This window comes from Nannobrachium achirus, assembly GCF_963921795.1.
Source record: "Nannobrachium achirus genome assembly, chromosome: 23".
Taxonomy (NCBI): Eukaryota; Metazoa; Chordata; class Actinopteri; order Myctophiformes; family Myctophidae; genus Nannobrachium; species Nannobrachium achirus.
The window spans coordinates 8,329,666-8,350,438 of NC_137830.1; the positions used below are offsets into that span (position 1 = coordinate 8,329,666).

A 20,773-nucleotide genomic window follows, 5' to 3' on the forward strand; every position below is an offset into this window, starting at 1 on the left:
GCACGTTTACTAACATGCCAAGTTTAGCTGCACTTGAACAACCGTTCCAGGCTGCCATATCCAGCCCAAGAAACCATAGAAACCTGTGTAAAAAAATGACAAAACTCTTTTTTTTTTCAGACATTGTGAAAATAGCTGATCTACATCTGCTGATCTGCTATTTGTGTAACACATGTGTCATGTTATAGTGTTGTGAATAATGTAATGTATTGACATACTGTGTGTGTGGAGGTCCAGGTTCATTACTGAAGTCAATCAGTCCTCCTTTAGACCAGTCACTCTTCATGGACAGAAGGCTGGGTGTTGGAGACTCTGCTCTGGGGTGAACACTTCTGGAATGAGAAAAAGAATCCTCAATTATCATGTGAATGAGGAAGTCAGTTTATTAAAGCAATGTGAGCTAAACCAACCAGATACATCAACGTTACCGGATCTTACGCTGTAGCATTGTGGGTAGTGAGGTTTTTTTTCAGTTAAACATGCTTCTTAAAACTACAGTGAACGTCTATTGCATATACTGTAAGAGGATTGACATACTGTGTGTGTGGAGGTCCAGTTTCATCACTGAAGTGAGGAGGAAGTCCTTTAGAAATGTCACTCTTCATAGACACACAGCTGGGTGTTGGAGACTCTGCTCTGTGGTGGTCACTTCTGGATCATAATAAATAGTAACAATTATAATCATAATGTGAATGAAAACAATCTGTTGGTTTAAACCAGGGGTCAGCAACCTTTTTGAAATCAAGTGCCATGTTTTTAGTTTCTAGATAGTCAGTGTGCCATGTCAACATACATATTTTAATGACACCCCATCAAAATTATGACATATTTTGATTGTCAGGACATCGTTATAACGATCATTACACTCGCAGCAATAACCCACCTATCTCCCCGACTCCCTCCCTCCCCAGTCAAGAAATCTTGTGAAATAAAATGTCGCCAACCAATGTAATTAGTTGACTTAAGTGATTTAATTGACCACGTTTAAAACAATGTTTGGTTTTAAAATATAAATCCTCTTTCTCACACTTCTGCCAGTGTGCCAGTGATCACCCTCCCCTGTGCCAATGTTGGCACCGTGCCTAAAGTTGCCTACCCCTGGTTTAAACAATTCAAATGATATATCTTTGGCCTTCGATGTATTTTAGGTCAAGGATTCAGTGAGAGGGAGTTAAAGCAAGGACCCATTAGCTGAGAGTGATTTAGCAGGGACCCCCTTAGCTGAGAGAGAGATGGGACACCCAGGGACTGCCACTGTATATTGTATAAAACTATGCTTCAGATTAAACTTTTATATAGATTTCATAGATGGCTTCATAGAGTTGTTTGACATACATTATCTTTTCTATTAATATGTTGGATTCATGTTAATGTGTTTTCAGACAGTGAACCTTTTTACTGTCATTGGCTCTGCTCTTTTTCCCCACTACACTTGCTCTCAGAAAATAACAGATCTACAAGCTCACATTCCCCATCACACAAAGAATTGGCGGACCACTGTAGTAACCCTGAGGACCCCTTGTAGACCCCTGCTCTATATACTTCATTGACCAGGATTCCTAGCTATACATGGTCACCTCCATTTCCCCTCTAAAAGGCCAAATACTGTACATATCATTTAGGGGGTCCAAAAGGCCAAATACATATCATTTAAGATTTTAAGGGGGTCCAAAAGGCCAAATACATATCATTTAGGGGGTCAAAAAGGCCAAATACATATCATTTAGGGGGTCCAAAAGGCCAAATACATATCATTTAGGGGGTCCAAAAGGTCAAATACATATCATTTAGGGGGTCCTCGCCAATTAAATTGTATTAAAGTGTCAAATCACAACAAGTTGTCTCTAGACACTGTTGTGGCAGAAATGCATACATTAACACATTTGTGCATGAGTTCTTGTTGGCCTCCCATTCAGACTGATTGCTTTCACAGTGCATCATGTGCTAATTCAACTCAACTACAGCTGTCAATGTAAAACGCTGAGCCGTCTCCCCCACGCTTACTTCATCTCTGTCATCAAATCTGTATTTCTGTTACTGTTTGTATGATGCCCTTATCTTTAGTACATGTCCTTAAAGGACCATGTTTAGCTGACAGCTCCTTCATGATCTGTAATGCTGTTACTCTGCTCAACTTTCTGACTTTTAAATAAAACTTTGTCAATCCTTCATCCATTGTGGATTTTTTTTTCTATCACAACATTTCCATGTAGAACAGAGAGCTCATATTGTCCCATCCTGACCAAGCAGTGGCAAAGCTCTTATAAGAGAGAGATGCTGTTCATTGACATACTGTGTGTGTGGAGGTCCAGGTTCATTACTGAAGTTAATCAGTGCTCCTTTAGACCAGTCACTCTTCATGGACAGAAGGCTGAAGACACACACACACACACACACACACACACACACACACACACACACACACACACACACACACACACACACACACACACACACACACACACACACACACACACACACACACAGTAGCCTATCTACTGTATCATCTGTTTTCAGTGTATTTAGTCAAGGATCCATTAGTTGAGAGAGAGTTGAAGGAGGGACCTTTTAGCTGAGAGAGAGAGAGAGAGAGAGAGAGAGAGAGAGAGAGAGAGAGAGAGAGAGAGAGAGAGAGAGAGAGAGAGAGAGAGAGAGAGAGAGATGTAGCAGAGACCCCTTAGCTGAGAGAGAGATGTAGCAAGGACCCTGTGACCTTAGCTGAGAGAGAGATGAAACAGGGATCCCTTCAGGAAGTAACCAAAAACAGAAAAAGTACAGACTGTTATTGGCTCCACTCTTTTTCCACCTACTCTCAGAAAATAGCAGATCTACAAGCTAATGTTCCCATAGCGCACAGCTGGCTGTTTCCAATGTTTTTTATGTAAACAGTGGCGGTTACAGCCTGGCAACGGATATGTCTATTTCAATGGATTTTTTTGTATTCGAAAGCTGTCACCTAGTCTACACGTCTACTACATCGCGCACAGATCATGCACGATGCGTGCCCACGTTAAAAGGTAAGGACAATTTGGCAGCTGCTTAGTTCAGCTCAGGGCTGTATTAACCATTGGGCTGTTAGGGCCGTTGCCAGGGGCCCTTGGCTCTCAGGGGCCCTTGGGGGAACTGGGCCGTGTGGTCATTCACTTACTAAAATTAAATGTATACCGGTATGTTAATTCAAAATCAAATGTGTGGGCCCCTCCTCTGTTGTCTACAGGTGCTTTCTTGGCCCGCAGGTGATCATCATGGCTTAAAATCCGAGCCGGGTAGTGCGTGTCGGGAGGGGGGGTTATTGTGGGGGGTGGGGGCCCCTAAAAAATTATAGGCCAGGGGCCCTCGCGGGGGTTAATCTGTCCATGGTTCAGCTATGTTTAAAATGGCAGCAAAAAAACGAATTGGTCAAGCGCTGAAATCAGCGGTGTGTTATTTCTAGATAACAGACCGCGTAAGACCATGTAAAGTCGTAAACAAACACACAGTGTCATTTACAACTAAACATTGCTCTCAAGAATGTTTTTGAAAATATTTGAAGCAAGAAATAGCCGATGCAATAATATAAAAATCCCGTAAGGCTGATAGCCGCCACTCCGCTTCGCATTGGTGGCATCAATCGGGATTTTATCTCTCGATAACGACCGCTGAGCCAGAGATTATCCCTTACACATTAGACTGTATATTGTATAGGAGGAATCACATACTTTGTGTCAGCAGGTTGATCTTTAGAACGGTCACTGTTCACTGATAGAGACTCTGGTCTGTCTCTTCTCTCCTTCTCTGTGTCCATGACGCTCTTTATTCAACCTGCCAAATAAATAGATGCAATCATTATGTTGGATGACATAATCACACACACACACACACACACACACACACACACACACACACACACACACACACACACACACACACACACACACACACACACACACACACACACACATGAAATGTTTATTTATGGGCACACAAACAGAAGTAGAAGGATGCCTCATATAAAGATCATAAACAATGACAGGTCCATTGGGTTTCATTTTACACTCTCAAGAGTTAAAGATCTATCCACAACTTTCCAACATCCCATAGTGCATTGCGCAGAAGTTGCACGGAGCTTCCGGCACCGCAGCCGGGTGTGATCTACAAGCACACAACGGTTGCATCTGCGATGCGACGTGAGCTTGTATGTCTGCTGTTAACCGGAAGTGTGGTGCAAAAAATTCTCCAGTAAATTCCCGCGGAAAGAGGTGGATAAGGGTCCATTTGGCTACCAACCCTTTCAAGGACCACCGGTGGTCCCCGGACCACTGGTTGAAAATAACATAATATAAATATTTATTGCGACTGTCAATTCGCAATTAAAAGCCCCACCGGCTGTCTGTCCATCTGTCTGTCTGTCCGTCTGTCCGTCACGTCACATCACATCACACCTTTGGCCCTATTCTTATCTCCGCCACCGTTGGCCCTATCGATGCCACACTTTGCACACACACTCCTTGGATGGCAAATCACAACCTCCGCCCCTGATTTCTCACATGGCCCTCTTCTAGCGCCACCATCAGTCATATTTTTGCAAAACACATTTTTGGACACTGCTCCTACAGATTTTGGCCTAAAATCACACAAAGCAGTATATAGTATCTCTATGTCATCAACATGGATCTGACCCATTGCATATTCCCTCCTGATTGGCAACGATTGCCTCCTAAAGTTTGTGTATGCGACGTGACAGTCGCTTATCTCCCGATTAGGGAGTCTTACTGGTCACTGGTCAGACTCATCACAGGAACAAGAAAACGGGATCACATCACACCTGCACTGCTAAGATTGCACTGGCTACCAGTTAAATTCAGAATCAAGTTTAAGGCCTTGCTATTTTTGTTTTTAAAGCCCTGAATGGGCTTGCCCCATCTTATATCTCCGACCTCATGAACTATCCCCCAACCATCAGGCCACTAGATCATCCACCCAGAAACTCCTCCCTTCCCCACACAAACCTTGTAACAAAAGGTGACCGTGCCTTTTTCCGTTGCCGCACCCACTCTCTGGAACAATCTACCACTCCACATAAAGGATAGCCCCACTATTGAAGTTTTTAAATCTAAATTGAAGACCTATCTTTTACTTGCGCTTTTAATATAGTATGAGGATATGTTTGGTGTTTTGTTGATGTTTATTTTGTATTGGCTTTGTTTTGTTTGTTACTATGCCTTTATTCACTGCTCTGTAAATAGACTACGGTCTATCTTTGTTTGTCTTTGGAAAGCACTTTGGGTCAACTGCTGTTGTTTTTAAATGTGCTACAGTATATAAACCAGTAAGACTCCCTAATCGGGAGATAAGCGACCGTAGGTCACATGTATACACAAAGAGGGCTGTAACTGCCATTGGTTCCTAGTTGTGTGGGCAATGTGTAGACATACTGTGTACCGATGTGCGTGATTTTAGGGCAAAATCTGTAGGAGCAGTGTCCAAAAATGTGTTTTGCAAGAATCGGCCTCATGGTGGCGCTAGAAGAGGGCCATGTGAGAAATGAGGGGTGGGGTCTCCGCGTTGCCTTGGCGGACGAATAGGTACCGGCCCCGGCTCTCCCGGACGCTCCTAGCCCGAGTTACGGCATTTTATGTGAGCTGCAGTGGAGGGGGTCCTCCACTGGGGGCGCCACCACTTTGGCATCCGTTCTGGAGCACCAGGAGTCGGTGGTCCCCGGGAATTCCCCGTGAGCAGCCCCGTTGGGGTGGTCATTTGGTCATTTTTGCACATTTGGTCATTTTTTACATCTGGGGGTCCCCCAGGGACCTGGGGGTCCCTGGAGCTCCGGGGGTCCTTGGAGGTTGTAGTTTGGCAGGCAAGGAGTGTGTGTGCAAAATTTGGCATGGATCGGGGCAACGGTTGCGGAGATATGAGCAGGGCAATAGTGTGACGTGTGAGGTGTGACAGACAGACGGACAGACAGACTGACTGACTGACTCACTCACAGTTTGTGCAGGTTTTGATAGTAAGTGCGACCTACGGTCGCAATCACATTTACTTGTCTTGACTTATATGTGTCTCTAGAACATATTATACAAATACTTACATGTATCACTAGAAGGATGTTTCATACCTGCATCGATCGTCTCACTCCTCTGCTGTTGGTTAAGATGGAGTCTCCGTCTTTCTCTTCTCTTGTGCTTCAAAATGGAGGCTGTAGAGTTTCAGTGCAGAGAGAGACAGACAGAAAGGAAGTGTGTGTGTGTGTGTGTGTGTGTGTGTGTGTGTGTGTGTGTGTGTGTGTGTGTGTGTGTGTGTGTGTGTGTGTGTGGATAACCACGGGGGGGGGATAACCACAAAGCAGAAGTGAGAAGTTACACATCATCACAGTCAGAAGGAAACAGCTTTGTGTGTGTGTGTGTGTGTGTGTGTGTGCGTGCGTGCGTGCGTGCGTGCGTGCGTGCGTGCGTGCGTGCGTGCGTGCGTTGATTTAGGAGGCGTCAACACACTGGTTCTCAATGAGGAGTCCAGGGATATACAGTGTGTGTGTGTGTGTGTGTGTGTGTGTGTGTGTGTGTGTTGTTCAAATATAGCAAAGCGTTGCATTGCAGCAAGTGACCCGCCCTACTCTGTCTCTGATTGGTTTAGGATTACACTTGATGAGTGATGATTGGTCAATATCATGGTAAGCCAATCTGAGGACACGCACACACACACACACACACACACACACACACACACACACACACACACACACACACACACACACACACACACACACACACACACACACACGTCAGAACTAAACAGACTGATACAGAAGGCAGAGGGGAAAAAAGGAGGAGTGGATGCACATTAAAAAGTTCTGCTATATTGTTTATATTTTACATTCAACCAAACATTTATAGATTGATAAGTAGCAGTGGTTCTGATACATTGTATAAAACACAATGTTAACCTCCATAAAGATAACGACAAGACAAGACAAGACAAGACAAGACAAGACAAGACAAGACAAGACAAGACAAGACAAGACAAGATGAGTTCTAGTATTAGAGGTGTCTGCAGAGGCACTAGGCAAGGATGTGGTCAGGATGACAGTTTCACTTCTGTCATACCAGCCTTCTCTGGGGCGGCAGTGGCTCAGGGGTAGAGAAACCGTCATTAGAACACGGATGGTTCCCGAGAGAGAGTTAGTGTCAAAGAGCAATACTCTGAACCTCTAGTTTCTCCCAGTGAGCAGGTTGGTGCCTTGCATGGTTTCCTCTGCTCTGCCATCGGTGTATGAATGTGTGTGTGAATGGGTGAATGCAATCTCTGTGAAGCGCCTTGGATAAAGGCACTATATAAATGCACCATTTACCATTTCTGTGACCACATCCTTTCTTCTCCTGCTGTTTGCTGCACTTTCATGTGTATCACACCAACATATGTACACTCACTCAGACATTTATACAACTAACACACATCATCAACTTACTTTACCCCGTCAAAACAAGATGCTAGTGTTTGTAGAATTGTTGTTTTGGCCTTTAACTCTCAAACTATAGGTGGTACAGTCAACCCCTTGACCTTGCCACTTTCTCTCTACAGTTTCATGGAATGCACTGAAGTCAGTCGAACACAGGCAGACTTGTGTATGAAGAAACACTTTCAGGTGTTGACAGGCTGTCACTAATTGACAGTCTTGCGTTGACCGGCCGGTCATAAATGTAGGCTAGCCTACGCTACTGTGCTCTTTGCATAACTCAGTAAAATAATCTCCACAGATAGGCCTACTGCATGGCACCCACCTAGACAACAATGAGGGGACGATTTCAATAAAAGACACCATTTGAAAGCTTACATTCAGTACTTACATGATCTGTAAAAAGCTGGAAAATGACCCTCACATTACATAATCATGCTATTCATAGACTAAAACACTGTAGTCCCCACCAGGCTGGCCATCAAACTGGATGGCTGGGGTGTGACGATGTGTGCTTGGATAGTGGACTTCCTAACTGCCAGACCACAGTAGACAGGGTGGGTAGTGTACACACATGGACCTCTAACACCCTCTCCTCATCACCAGACCACAGTAGACAGGGTGGGTGGTGTACACACATGGACCAACACCCTCTCCTCAGCACCAGACCACAGTAGACAGGGTGGGTAGTGTACATGGACCAACACCCTCTCCTCAGCACCAGAGCCCCCCAGGGAGGTGTAGGCTACTGAGCCCTCTGCTCCAACAGAGGTAACAGAACTACCGCAGTGCTGTAACTATTAAAACTGCACTCTGTCGAGGTGCCAACTTGCTTCATGCGCACAAGTAGGCCATGTATGGTCTACTTGTGCACCAGCAGAGCTCGCCATGAGGTGCGCTCACCACTGGCATCACCACTGGCAATGCCAGTGACATCACCACTGGCATCACCACTGGCATACATACATACGCAGCCGAACACAGAACGTGCACGCTCTGCTGGCACAAGTAAAATATATATATATATATATATATATATATATATATATATATATATATATATATACACATACACATAGTACTGTATATACATCAGAAAAGCGGAGATGATGGCAGAGGTCCTGCGTTGATGGTGAACCAGTGGAGAGAGTGAGCAAGTGTCAAGTACCTTGGGGTGTGGACAAAGGTTCTGACCTAGTGTGAGTCTGTGGCCAGCAGGAAGGTCAGACAGCACCTGGACCACCTTAGGCTGAGCTGAAACATTCAGGGTGTCACAGAGAACCCTGAAGTCATTCTACTCTGCTACCAGAACACCCAGTGCACTCACTGTATGGGGTGGGAACTGGCACTCCCAGATGAGGTGCTGCATTTGACTGAATGTACTACAGGGAAGCCCCTTACACCTGTGACCATGTGGACTGACAAGCCTTACATTAAGCTGTCAGCTGTTAGAGCCATAAACAAGGACATGAACAAAATGGAAAAGAAGAGGGGAAATAAAATGAAACCTTAGGCACGGGTGCCAACATTGGCACAGGGGAGGGTGGTCACTGGCACACACTGGCATACGTGTGTGAGAGAGAGGATTTATTTTACATTCATTCAAACTCTGAACTCTGACTGGGGAGTCTGACTGCCCCCAAAGGTCTAATGCTCATTACACACTGTAAGTGAAAGAACAAAGATCTAATGGTCATTACACACTGTAAGTGAAAGAACAAAGATCTAATGGTCATTACACACTGTAAGTGAAAGAACATTCTTCTAAAGAAGAAGAAAAAGGGTTATGTAGAATGAACAATCAGAATCTTTACTAGAAAACACTGACAGGCGTAGTCCTGACATGTCAGCACCAAACTGCCACTTCACAACAAACACAAAGCCATGTTGGTTAATCCATCAGCCTCTGCAATCACATCATCCTGAGCTCATTAAAAAACACAACCTGTTGTCCTGCAGTAAGTTGACATATTATTATAACAACAAGTAGGGATGGGACGATAAATGTTATTCATTATTGGCCGGGTTTCCCAAAGTGATTTTAGCCCATCGTAGCTCACGCATGGTCGTAGAGACCGAGCCCCGACCGGCATGTTCCCGGGTTTACATGGGTTCGGGCAGAGCGACTTATTTAGCCCCCTACAACTACACCAACATTCAAATTTCACAAACAAAGTGCTTAATAAAGTCTCACACCTGTCTAAATACGGTACGGCATTCTAGAATTACCTGTATCCTCTGTGTTCATAATAAGAAGCCTTTTTATCCGATCGCTGTCTGTTTATCTCAATGGGGTTGGTGCGCATGGGGAACGCCAGGAAATACATACAGTAACAGAATGCGATTGGATAAAAAGGCTTCTTATTAAAGAACACGGAGGATACAGGTAATTATAGAAAGCCGTACGGTATTTAGACAGGAGTGAGACTTTATTAAGCACTTTGTGAAATCTGAATAGTTGTAGGGGGCTAATTAAATTGCTCTGCCCGAACCCATATAAACATGGGAACATAACAGTCGGGGCTTGGTCTCTAAGACCATGCGTGAGCTACGATGGGCTAAAATCGCTTTGGGAAACCCGGCCATTATCATTTATCGTGATAAAAAACTATAATCACTGGAATCAATTCACCTTTTATTTGCAGAGCTGCAGATCTGCACCATTTAAACCCTATAGCCGATCTACAAGCTCATAACATGTCGTGCTGCGGCACGTTGTGAGCTTGTGGATCTGCAAATGTTGGGGTATTTTGATTATCGCGATAATATCGTAAATCACAATTTCTTTGGTCACAATAATGGTGACATGAAAATGTCATATCGTCCCATCCCTATCAAAGGGGGCTTGAGCCCCTGCCCTTTTATCTGTCTGTAATAATTGCCCAGTAGTTTTTACTAGGGTGAGAGAAGTGCAAACGCCCTCTTCCCTTGGCATATCTAAAGGCAGCATTCAAGAGAATTGCCTTGTCCAACACTCTCCTGAACTTAAATGCAGCATCTTATGTTGAAAGAATTGCCCTCTCTGTGTAGAAATCCATGCCGTTACGCCACATCAGTATTCACTTGATTGTGCTTAGATCAGTGTGGTATCGAGCACAGAAAATAGTCAACCTCCAACCTCAAACATGTCGCAGCACAACGTGTTGTGAGCTTGGAGGTCTGCTATTTTCGATATTTTCGCCAAAAGCCCTTTTAGAAATGCTATAGGATGGTGAATTCATACAAAGCCATCATTAAACAGTCATTTTACCTTCATCTGCAGAGGAGATGTTGAAAGAAGAGACGCTGTTTCTTCTCCTCCGTGGATGTGGAGTGTCTGAGTTGACCTGTTTCTTCTTCTGTCTGAGTTGATCTGAGGGAGTCGTCTCTTCCTCAAACTCAGCGAGCACAACGTCTGTGACGTCAATGTGGTCCAACATGAAACTACACATCAGGAAGAAACATACAATAAATCCATTTAGCTTGTAGATCTGCTATTTTTGAATATCCAAAGTATAAAATAATGATTAAAATGCTTTCCAGGTCTTAATTTTACAAATGGCTTCTAAAGCAACTTGCCTCGCCAAATTAAAATATATTTGTCCAGGGACCCCCATTTGAAACTGTTTTGTCCCAGGGACCCCCATCTGAAACTGTTTTGTCCCAGGGACCCCATCTGAAACTGTTTTGTGCCAGGGACCCCCCGAGGAGATGTACAAGCTCGCAGCGCGGCACAAAGTGATGCACTGTAAGCTTGTATCATTTGCTAATTCTTTTTTCTAAACCATTTGTTCTTGATCCAACCATTTTGTTCTTAATCCAATTTAGATCTAATAATAGTGAATAATTCCCTGTCAGCCCCTCCTGCTATTATAGCTGTTGGAAGAGACAGTTTCCTTTTCATTTCAGAGACGAGGGGCTCTATTTTCCTCCATGCCTTACCTTGTCCCTAAACTGTTTTGCCATGTTTTACTGTCAAGCAGCAGCTTGAGCTTGGAGGATGCCAAAGTAATTCCTGCCAAAAGTTTCTCTCTAATCATCCTAGTCTCCCTGACCTCCCAGCAGAGGGGTAGGAAAAATATAGGAGTCTCTGTCTCCCCCCCTCTCATGTAACTTGTATTTATATATTTTTAACCCCCCTTTCTTCCCAATTTAGTCAGTATGCCATTTAATTCCTCCCCACACACTACTGTGTGTCATCACTGCTGTTGTATCCTATTGGCTCACCTAACCAGTGAGGAGCCCCCACCGGGAGGATGTACTGTTGTATCCTATTGGCTCACCTACCAGTGAGGAGCCCCCCCCGGGAGGACGTACTGTTGTATTCTATTGGCTCACCTACTAGTGAGGAGCCCCCACCGGGAGGATGTAATGTTGAATCCTATTGGCTCACCTACTAGTGAGGAGCCCCCACCGGGAGGATGTAATGTCGAATCCTATTGGCTCACCTAACCAGTGAGGAGCCCCCACCGGGAGGATGTACTGTTGTATTCTATTGGCTCACCTACTAGTGAGGAGCCCCCACCGGGAGGATGTAATGTTGTATTCTATTGGCTCACCTACCAGTGAGGATCCCCCACCGGGAGGACGTACTGTTGTATTCTATTGGCTCACCTACCAGTGAGGAGCCCCCACCGGGAGGATGTAATGTTGTATTCTATTGGCTCACCTACCAGTGAGGATCCCCCACCGGGAGGACGTACTGTTGTATTCTATTGGCTCACCTACCAGTGAGGAGCCCCCACCGGGAGGACACAGCCTCTACAGTATCTCCTTTCACTCCTCCCAGCCAACACTCCTCCCACTGACAGGTGGCGCTGCACCCCGTAGCACTACGTGCAGTGACAAGTATCAGCGCCCAGCTTCACTCCCCCGGAAAACGGGTCAATTGTGTTCGTATAGACGCTGGACAAAGCCGGATGCACCACGGTGGATACAAAAAAAAAAACCCTACTGTGCATCTTTTGAAAAGGCTTTGCAAATAAATAAGCCAACAACTGTGCACATGAATCTGTAGGGGAATTGTTGGTAGCTAGTAAAACAAATATCTATTTCACCACTCTGTACAGTAACTGTAAATGTGTAATGGGACAAATAAAGTGAATTAATCAATGTGTTGCCTTCCTTCAACTGATGATTGAGTTTATTGGGATCCCCATTAGCTGGTGCATAACAGCTAATCTTCCATCATCGTCTCACTCCTTTGCTGTTGGTTAAGATGGAGTCTCCGTCTTTCTCTTGTGCCGTGTTTCAAAATGGAGGCTGTATAGTTTCAGTGCAGAGAGAGAGAGAGAGAGACAGGAACAGACAAGGAACTGTGTGTGTGTGTGTGTGTGTGTGTGTGTGTGTGTGTGTGTGTGTGTGTGTGTGTGTGTGTGTGTGTGTGTGTGTGTGTGTGCGTGTGTGTGTGTGTGTGTGTGTGTGTGTGTGTGTGGGGGGGGGGGGAATAACCACAAAGCAGAAAAAAAGAACATATCGGCGCTGTCAGGAAGTAACCGCTGTTAGGAACATGAACAGGGTTTAGAAATCGTGTGCATGCTATTCAAAATGTATCTCTATTTTAAATGTAAAAAAAAGTGACAAACGTAAAAGTAGTAAAACACACCCTAAAGAAAACGTTGCCACATTACCCTGAAGTCACATGACTTACTGTCACCTGTCACTCTAGCAGAGTGACAGAGTGTCACTTATATCTCTCTTTATCTATAAATGACATTTTAACATCAAACTGACACATGAAAAATGGCATCAAAGTAGGCCTAATCAAGAAAGTCAATCAAAGAACAAGATTCTTGGGCAGGATTTACTCTTTGGTCAACAATCGTGCTCTCAAGACTCCTCACCATCAGAAAACCAAAATGGGGTCGGTTTTATTTCCCACTGACACTTGAGCCTTATTTTATTTTGGGGGGGCTGTTCAAATATAGCAGATCTACAAGCTCCCAATGTGTTGCCTTGCAGCACGTTTTGAGCTTGTAGATTTGTTATTTTCAAAATAAATGTGGAAACATGTTGAGGCATCGTTATGAGGGTCCCTGGTACAACACCTTTTCATATGGGGGTCCCTGGTACAACATCTATTCATATGGGGGTCCCTGGTACAACACCTATTCATGTATGGCTCCCTGGTACAACACCTATTCATATGGGGGTCCCTGGTACAACACCTATTCATATGGGGGTCCCTGGTACAACACCTATTCATATGGGGGTCCCTGGTACAACACCTATTCATATGGGGGTCCCTGGTACAACATCTATTCATATGGGGGTCCCTGGTACAACATCTATTCATATGGGGGTCCAGGCCCGGCTCCAGGATGAAATGACTAAGGGGGCCATTGAAAATTGCCAGGGGGCACATATTTTGTATATCGAACATTATTTTTATTACCTATAATACCTACAGATCCCAGTTTTTGGGAGGACTGCACTAGAGTTCCAGCCCGACTCAACTACACCCCCTGGTGGGGGTAACGAAGTGTGTGAAAGAGGCTGGCAACACAGGACCTGGCTAGAGAACTACCAGCAGCTGAGCATACATACATACAGAATTGAATATTAAAGGTGCTGTGATGGTACACAAAATTCTCGAACTCCTTGATCCTGCTAACGTAGCATTACAGAATAAAACAACAACCTCTACTCGGGAGTGAAGCTTGTTAAAAGTTCGCTGGCTAACGTGGAGAGGCTACGGAGTGACTTGGAGTTCCGAGCCATTTGGGCACAGGCCACTGCAGCGACACAAAGTGCCAGTGGCGCGGAGAATGCACAGGGGGGCGCGGCGGAGGAGCAAGCAGATACAGCAGCACCTACACTACCAAAGAGATTGCGTTAAGCCCCTAAACACTTGCAGCAATATGTTGTGGAAAGCACCATAGGCCAAGAGCAGCAGGACAGAGGAAGTGAGGCTGAGTGCAAGCGGCTCTTTTTCAGCACACTAGACAATGTTACTGGAGAGATGAAAACACGATTTAGTGAGAGGAACAGCCAGCTTGTTGAGGCGATGTGTGCCCTTGACCCAGCCAGTGAGCACTTTTTGGAGGATACACATAAGATAAAACCACTGTTGGAGCTAACCAACACAGCTTTGGTGGAGTCTCAATTCGAAGTAGCTCGAGCGTACTTGAGATCTGAAATGGCCTCCTCCTCTACTAAAGAAGAGGAACAAAAATGGACCACCGGTGCCATTCTGCAGCGCTATGCTGAGACGCTCAAAGGCATGCCAAGCGTGGTTACAGCAATGAAACATGCTATAACATTTGGGGCATCCTCGGCTACGTGTGAGAACACTTTTTCAACTTTGACTAATGTCTTCAGTCAGCACAGAAGAAGCATGCTTCACCGAAGAAAAGCCAACCTGATCCAATTGGCGGTTGAAAGGGACCTTACAATAAAGTTTAGGGACAAAGACTGGAAGGAACGCCTTCTCAGGAAGTTCCACAAAGATTCGAGGAAGCTGCAACTCTATACTGACTGGTGAGTGTTGGAATTTAGCTGCTGGCCCGGGGTGGAAAAAGTACTAAAATGATTTACTTAAAAGTGTCCATGCTGCAATATAGAAAGAATCTCTGTTACAAGTAAAAGTCTGGAATTCTAAATGTACTTGAGTAAAAGTACAAAAGTATTGCTATCAAAATATACTTTAAAAGTGAAAGTAATTAATTAATACATAAGTAATAAGTAATTATTTTAGTGAATTTGGAATTGGAAATACTCAAGCAAAGTACAGCTACCTCAAATTAGTAATACATTACCTAAGTAAATGTCCTTAGTTTCGTTACACCACTGCTGGCTTATTTTTCTTCCTGCTGGTCTTAGTCATATCTGAATGAGCTATTTTAAGCTTATTTCCCCCCTATTCTTTTTATTTGTATCCTTGTAGAAATGGTGGTGAACTTGGAGAAGTGAAGCTAAGGCTTGGCTTGGTCAGCAAGCAACATATTCTCTGACTTGAGCGAGAGAGCTGCGTGACCCACCTGTCATCTCATCTATTTTGTTTTAGTTTTTCCACCATCCAAATGAACCCAGGATGCAGGATTTAATATATTGTTTAAGTGAGGCTGCAGCTCACTTTTTGATTGATTGAATACTCATTAGCCTACAGAATAGGCCTACAGATTGAGATTGTACACTTAATGCATTCTGCTGTGACTGCAGTTCAGACATTCTGGTTTGTGATTGAATTCACTTTTTGATTGATTGTTAGCCTACAGAATAGACCTGATTGTACACTTAATTAAATACATTCTGCTGTGGCTGCAGTTCAAAACTGGTTTATGATTGAATGAATACTTTATTCACAGTTTGCAGATTGTACACTTTAGTTAACCTCTTGAACCCCATTGCCCCCGCCGGCGGGGGCAAAAGGTGTTGACCTCTGAACAGCTGTCAATAAATGTCAATAAATCAATAGAGACCAAATCAAACTACAATTTATTTGTTGATTATTGTTACAGTGGTCCTACAGCATAGTAATCAGCTGCCATTGTACTTTTCATCCATACATTACTCATATTACAGTATTATTACTACTTATTGTTACTCATTTTTATCATTTTTCACCCTATACTTTAACATTACTAATATTACAGCACTACTCTCACTAAAACATCTGTTGAGTTTACATAGTTTGGAATATATTCATACAATTTTGCCTATCAATTGCTGACACCTTGGTGAACAATTTCTCTATTCACTATATATGTTTTCAATGAGGTCTTGAGGCTCATTCACTATTCAGAAGGCAAATTTTCCATAGGCGGAGGTCTTTTTCAATCATCTTTTCCTAGCTAAATGATCACAGCAGGACAATTTGGTAAGAGAAATGTGATGTTTTACACTGCATTTGTGAATTTTCAGGGGTTAGCTGACATTTGGTGGGTCAAGAGTAGCCACAATCATTGTAGTTTTGTGTCCACAACTGTTCCAATTTGGGCATACATTTTAGGCGGATTTTTTCCCCTGGACCCCCCTGGGGCTTTTAAATTACCCTGTAATGTTCAGTAAAAAACACCAGGCAGGACGATAGATTTCAGTTTGGTCTGTCTAGTTTTTTATATATTCAACTACTAATATATTTAATTCTGTATTATGATGATGATCAAAACATCTTACACATGTTCTATTGAAGCCCAAATCTAATGATAGGATATATATATATACAGGATGTTTGGGTAACGCAGGACGTTCATTGTAAGAGCGCTTGTTTTGTCGTTCACCACACACTAATCACCACCAGGTGGCGACGACAGCCATTCACTCGCATTCACTAGTGAAGGTGCTGACGTCACTCGTTTGCGACTGTATTTACTAGCCTAGCCTAGCCTAGCCTAGCCTAGCCTAGCCTAGCTTAGCCATTAGCTCCATTGTAGTCACTTGGACAGGGTGTTTATCGTGGGCTTGCCCAGGCCTTACGGCCTGGGCATAAATATAACTATTGCATTCACCCCGGCTTCGTAACTGGCCCGCTCTTCGCGGGCCAGGGCCTGTCGTGGACAATCGAGCGGGCGCGGCTCCGCCTGGAGGATGTTGCTGTGGGCGACCGCTTGTTCCGCCCCGTGCTGCACACCGAGTGCTCCGTTTCTCGACCGTCCTGTTTCTCTTTAAAACCGTGACATATATATATATATAAATATACATTTTTTCCTTTGTAAGAGGGGTAGTGTGGCTTTCGATAGAAGCATAGATTTATATATGTAATTTAAGTACAAAATATGATTTTGGCCCCCATAAAAAGGTAAAATTAAACAAAATGGATGGCATCAGTTTTGTAGATTTTTAATAAAGGGTGGCATTCAGTGAGTTAAGAACAATGAATTAAATGACAAAACAGTGTCATAACGGTGCGCACCGCGCTGAACGGCTGACACTTTCTTTTTCAGATCGGAGGCCTTAGTAGTTTTACACATCACACAGTAGCCTATTTTCTTTTATATTCAAATAAAATACAAAAGTGTTCAAATTCACTTCACACTGTTCACACAGTGGTTAAAAGTTTGTAAACAAATGATTAATAAATAAAGCCTCACCAGCCTACACTAGGCTATTGAGTGTATTCATTCATACATAGAAAAAATAACACAGGCTACTGACCTTGGCTTGTTGCATCCCCCCCCCCCCCCCCCCCACCAAAAAGAAAAAAGAAAAGAGAAAAAGACAGTTTGTTACAGTGAGTCCACTCAGTCCAGTCCATTGTTCTATTTATCCTTCTTCTCCTTAATCCGTAGCTGTGGGTTGAGCTGTCTTAAATTGTGGGCGAGAAACACAAGTTTGTCCACGTTCTTTGGAAGAAGTGAGCATCAGGTTTTGTTAACAATAAAGCCAGCCTTTGAGAATATTCGCTCGGACGGCATGGATGTGGAGGGGACGCAGTGCAGCCGTCTGGCTGCCAAGGCCAGCCTGGGATAGTGGTCCTCGTTTTTTTTCCACCAGCACAGGGGTCCGCAGTCGTCAGCTTTCGTTTGGTTCTGCAAGTAGGCCCTCATTTCATTCTGAATAGACTCCTCTTCTTGTCCATCTTCTTCTGTTGACATTGACAATAGCATGGCAATCTCTTTCTCCTTTTCCTCCTTTTTCTTTTTTTGAGTCGGCTGACTTTCCTCTTCGGAACTTTCGACCTCTTCACGTACCGTTGGTGTCGCGTCTTGTTTCTCCTGAGACAAGAATTCAGCCAGATTAGTCACCGTTTCATATGCCTCATCTCGTTTAGCATCCGACAGGAATGTCAACTTTTTGAAACGTGGGTCGAGCACTGAGGCTTGCACATATAGGCTGCTCTGAAGTTGTGGCCCTGTTAATCCCCATCTCTCTTCGAACTGTGCAGTAATCTTTCTCATCAGGGCTTTGATGACCGCACTGTCGTCCTCGCACACTTTCAGGTGGCGTGTTTTCATATTGATGAGCATAGGTACAGTAGCAGACAAGGATGCATTCAGTTCCTGTGACAGCAACTCAGTAAGAGTAATCATGGGCTTCAGAACTGAAACGAGGTCTCCTGCTACTCTCCACTGTACCGATGTCAACCAAGTCACGATGCGCCTTCTTGGTGACGAGGGGGTCAGAGAGCACTGCAGTAACTGACCATCGCTGCTCGACAAGACGATCGAGCATTGAGTATGTGGAGTTCCATCGTGTTTGCACGTCTTGGATTAGGCTGTTCTCTTTCACTTTTTGTGTTTTTTGTTTATCTGTAAGCGCTGCTGTGGCCTTCGCACTTTTTTTAAAATGACTGACGAGCCACCTAGCAGCTGCGATGGTGCGGCAGACCGGTTCCTCCTTTAAAGCTGCGTTAATGCACAGTTGCAGCGCAACGAACCGATTGGACTCTTCCCCAGGATGGATCGTCGGCTAACTTGCTCATGCAGAGAGTCATATTTGATGCATTATCGTGCGCAATAGCAACCCACTTCTCTCCTGGAATCCCATATTCATCCATGACTTCGCTGAGTCTGTTCGCGATGTTTTCTGCCGTGTGACTCTCAGTCATCTCTTTAGTTTCCAAAACATACGACTCCAGTTCCCAGTCAGCAGAGAGCGTATGTCCCGTTACTGTCATGTACGCTTCCATTTGCAGCGACGTCCACATGTCTGAAGAGAAACTTGCAGCTGCGCTGTCATTGATTTTCTCCTTAATCACCTCTCTTGTTTCGTCTTATTTCTTCACTATGTGCTCCATTACAGTCTCTCTTTTGGGCATTGTGTATTCTGGTTCCAGCAGTTCAATTAGATTTTTGAATCCTATACCCTCTACAATGTTCACGGGCCTCATATCAAGAGCAATGAATTCTGCAATAGCGTTGGTAATAGCCCTCCTCCGAGCCTCTGTGAACGGCGGTTTGAAGTCCAGCTTTCTCCTGCTTGTGACTTATTATTGTAGTAGACATAATTAAAATATTGGGCTACAGCGAGCCTATATAATAATAGCCTAATCATAGCCAATGACAGCTGTGCAACTAACAAACTCAAATTCTTGCTTACAAAGTAAACACTGGACCTTTTTAGGGGTCTTGTCCTTCATAACCTCAAAATGCTTCCAAACCTTAGACTTTTTTTTAGACATGTTTGCTTTTTAGTTGACCTTATAGCTGCAACTGTGCGATACAAACGCTCCTGCACGCATGGCCTTCCTGCCAGTTTACCGCGCATGCGCACCCCCCAAAAAAATAAAAGAAAATGAGGAATCAACTCAGGGAATGTGAGTCGACGTCAGGCTCATTTTCCGACGCGTCGATTCGTCGATTTTTAGAGGACAGGCCTACACCACTTTGTTGCAGACAATCAATTCAGTTCAAAGAGGTGTGCATTATCTTCATATAATTTACTGTAACTGTGGATTCTGTATAGTATATATTCTACTGAACGTGGTGTACGATCTTACTCCTTATCGTTGGCAACTAACAGATGCTATTATACATCTGTTAGTTGCTACTGCTACTTGTACAATTGTTATTGTTGAATGCGCAATCGCATGCATAAAGTGAGTGGCAAATCGAGTGGCAAAGTGAGTTGCAAAGTTAGTTTAACGTTGTTTAACATTGATTAATGCAATCAGATGGGGCTTTTTTGTTTGGATGTACAGTATGGGCTGTCAAGGCCAGAAAGTGTTTTTGTTTTTTTTGCCACTCAGTAGGCATAACTTGTATTATGATGATGTTGATGTCAAACGCATACCCTTTATTGTTGCCTTTGCCTGTATGTCCCGGGAGAGTGTTTTCTGCAGGTCTTTCAGTCCGAGTGTATCAAAGGGTGCGTTCGGAAATGCGCACCGGGTCTGGTTAGGGTTAGGGTTAGTTTTAGGCATAGTTTTACTGAGGTTAGGATTAGGGTTGGGTTTAGGCACTCACTACACTGAGCACACACCCGGTGCACATTTCCGAACGTACCCTTTGATACACTCGGACTGAAAGACCTGCAGAAAACACTCTCCCTGTATGTCCCTCTCTGTCTCTCCATACCTTCATACACTACACCACTAAGATACCCATGTACCTGACAAAATAGCCTTCTAACCTAAACGTCAAGGATGTTCACAATTACAACACCAGAGGCAGCTCTACAGATCACGTCCAACCCATATTTGGCTCAAACAAAGGCTTGAATGTGTTCTCCTGGTTGCCACAACAATGTAGAACGCCCTACCAATGGCCTTAGAGTGTAAATCTCTACCTTCCTTTCAAACCACTCTGAAAAGTCCCTTATTGTTCTGGCTGCAACTTGAAACAGGTGGAAAAAAGACAGTGGTCCTTACCTCACCCTGACTTTTTTACTGTAAATATGAACCTTTTTTTCTGTTTATGTGTTTTTCTGTTTATGTACTATGCTTTTTGCATAGTACATGTGTTTATTTGTCTATCATTTAAT

The 20,773-nt window shown here is 44.0% G+C and overlaps 2 long non-coding RNA genes across 2 annotated transcripts in view; one reads left to right on the top strand and one right to left on the bottom strand.

The window, feature by feature from the left end:
• LOC308308390 overlaps positions 1 to 20,773 on the top strand; it is a 319,469-nt gene that overhangs the window by 27,152 nt on the left and 271,544 nt on the right. The gene's annotated exons all lie outside the window — the stretch shown is intronic.
• Positions 3,663 to 10,814, bottom strand: LOC308308391. Its single transcript, XR_013963287.1, has 3 exons — positions 10,683 to 10,814; positions 6,098 to 6,178; positions 3,663 to 3,801 (listed from the first exon to the last, which is right to left on the bottom strand). It is a non-coding gene; the product is annotated as an uncharacterized lncRNA (long non-coding RNA).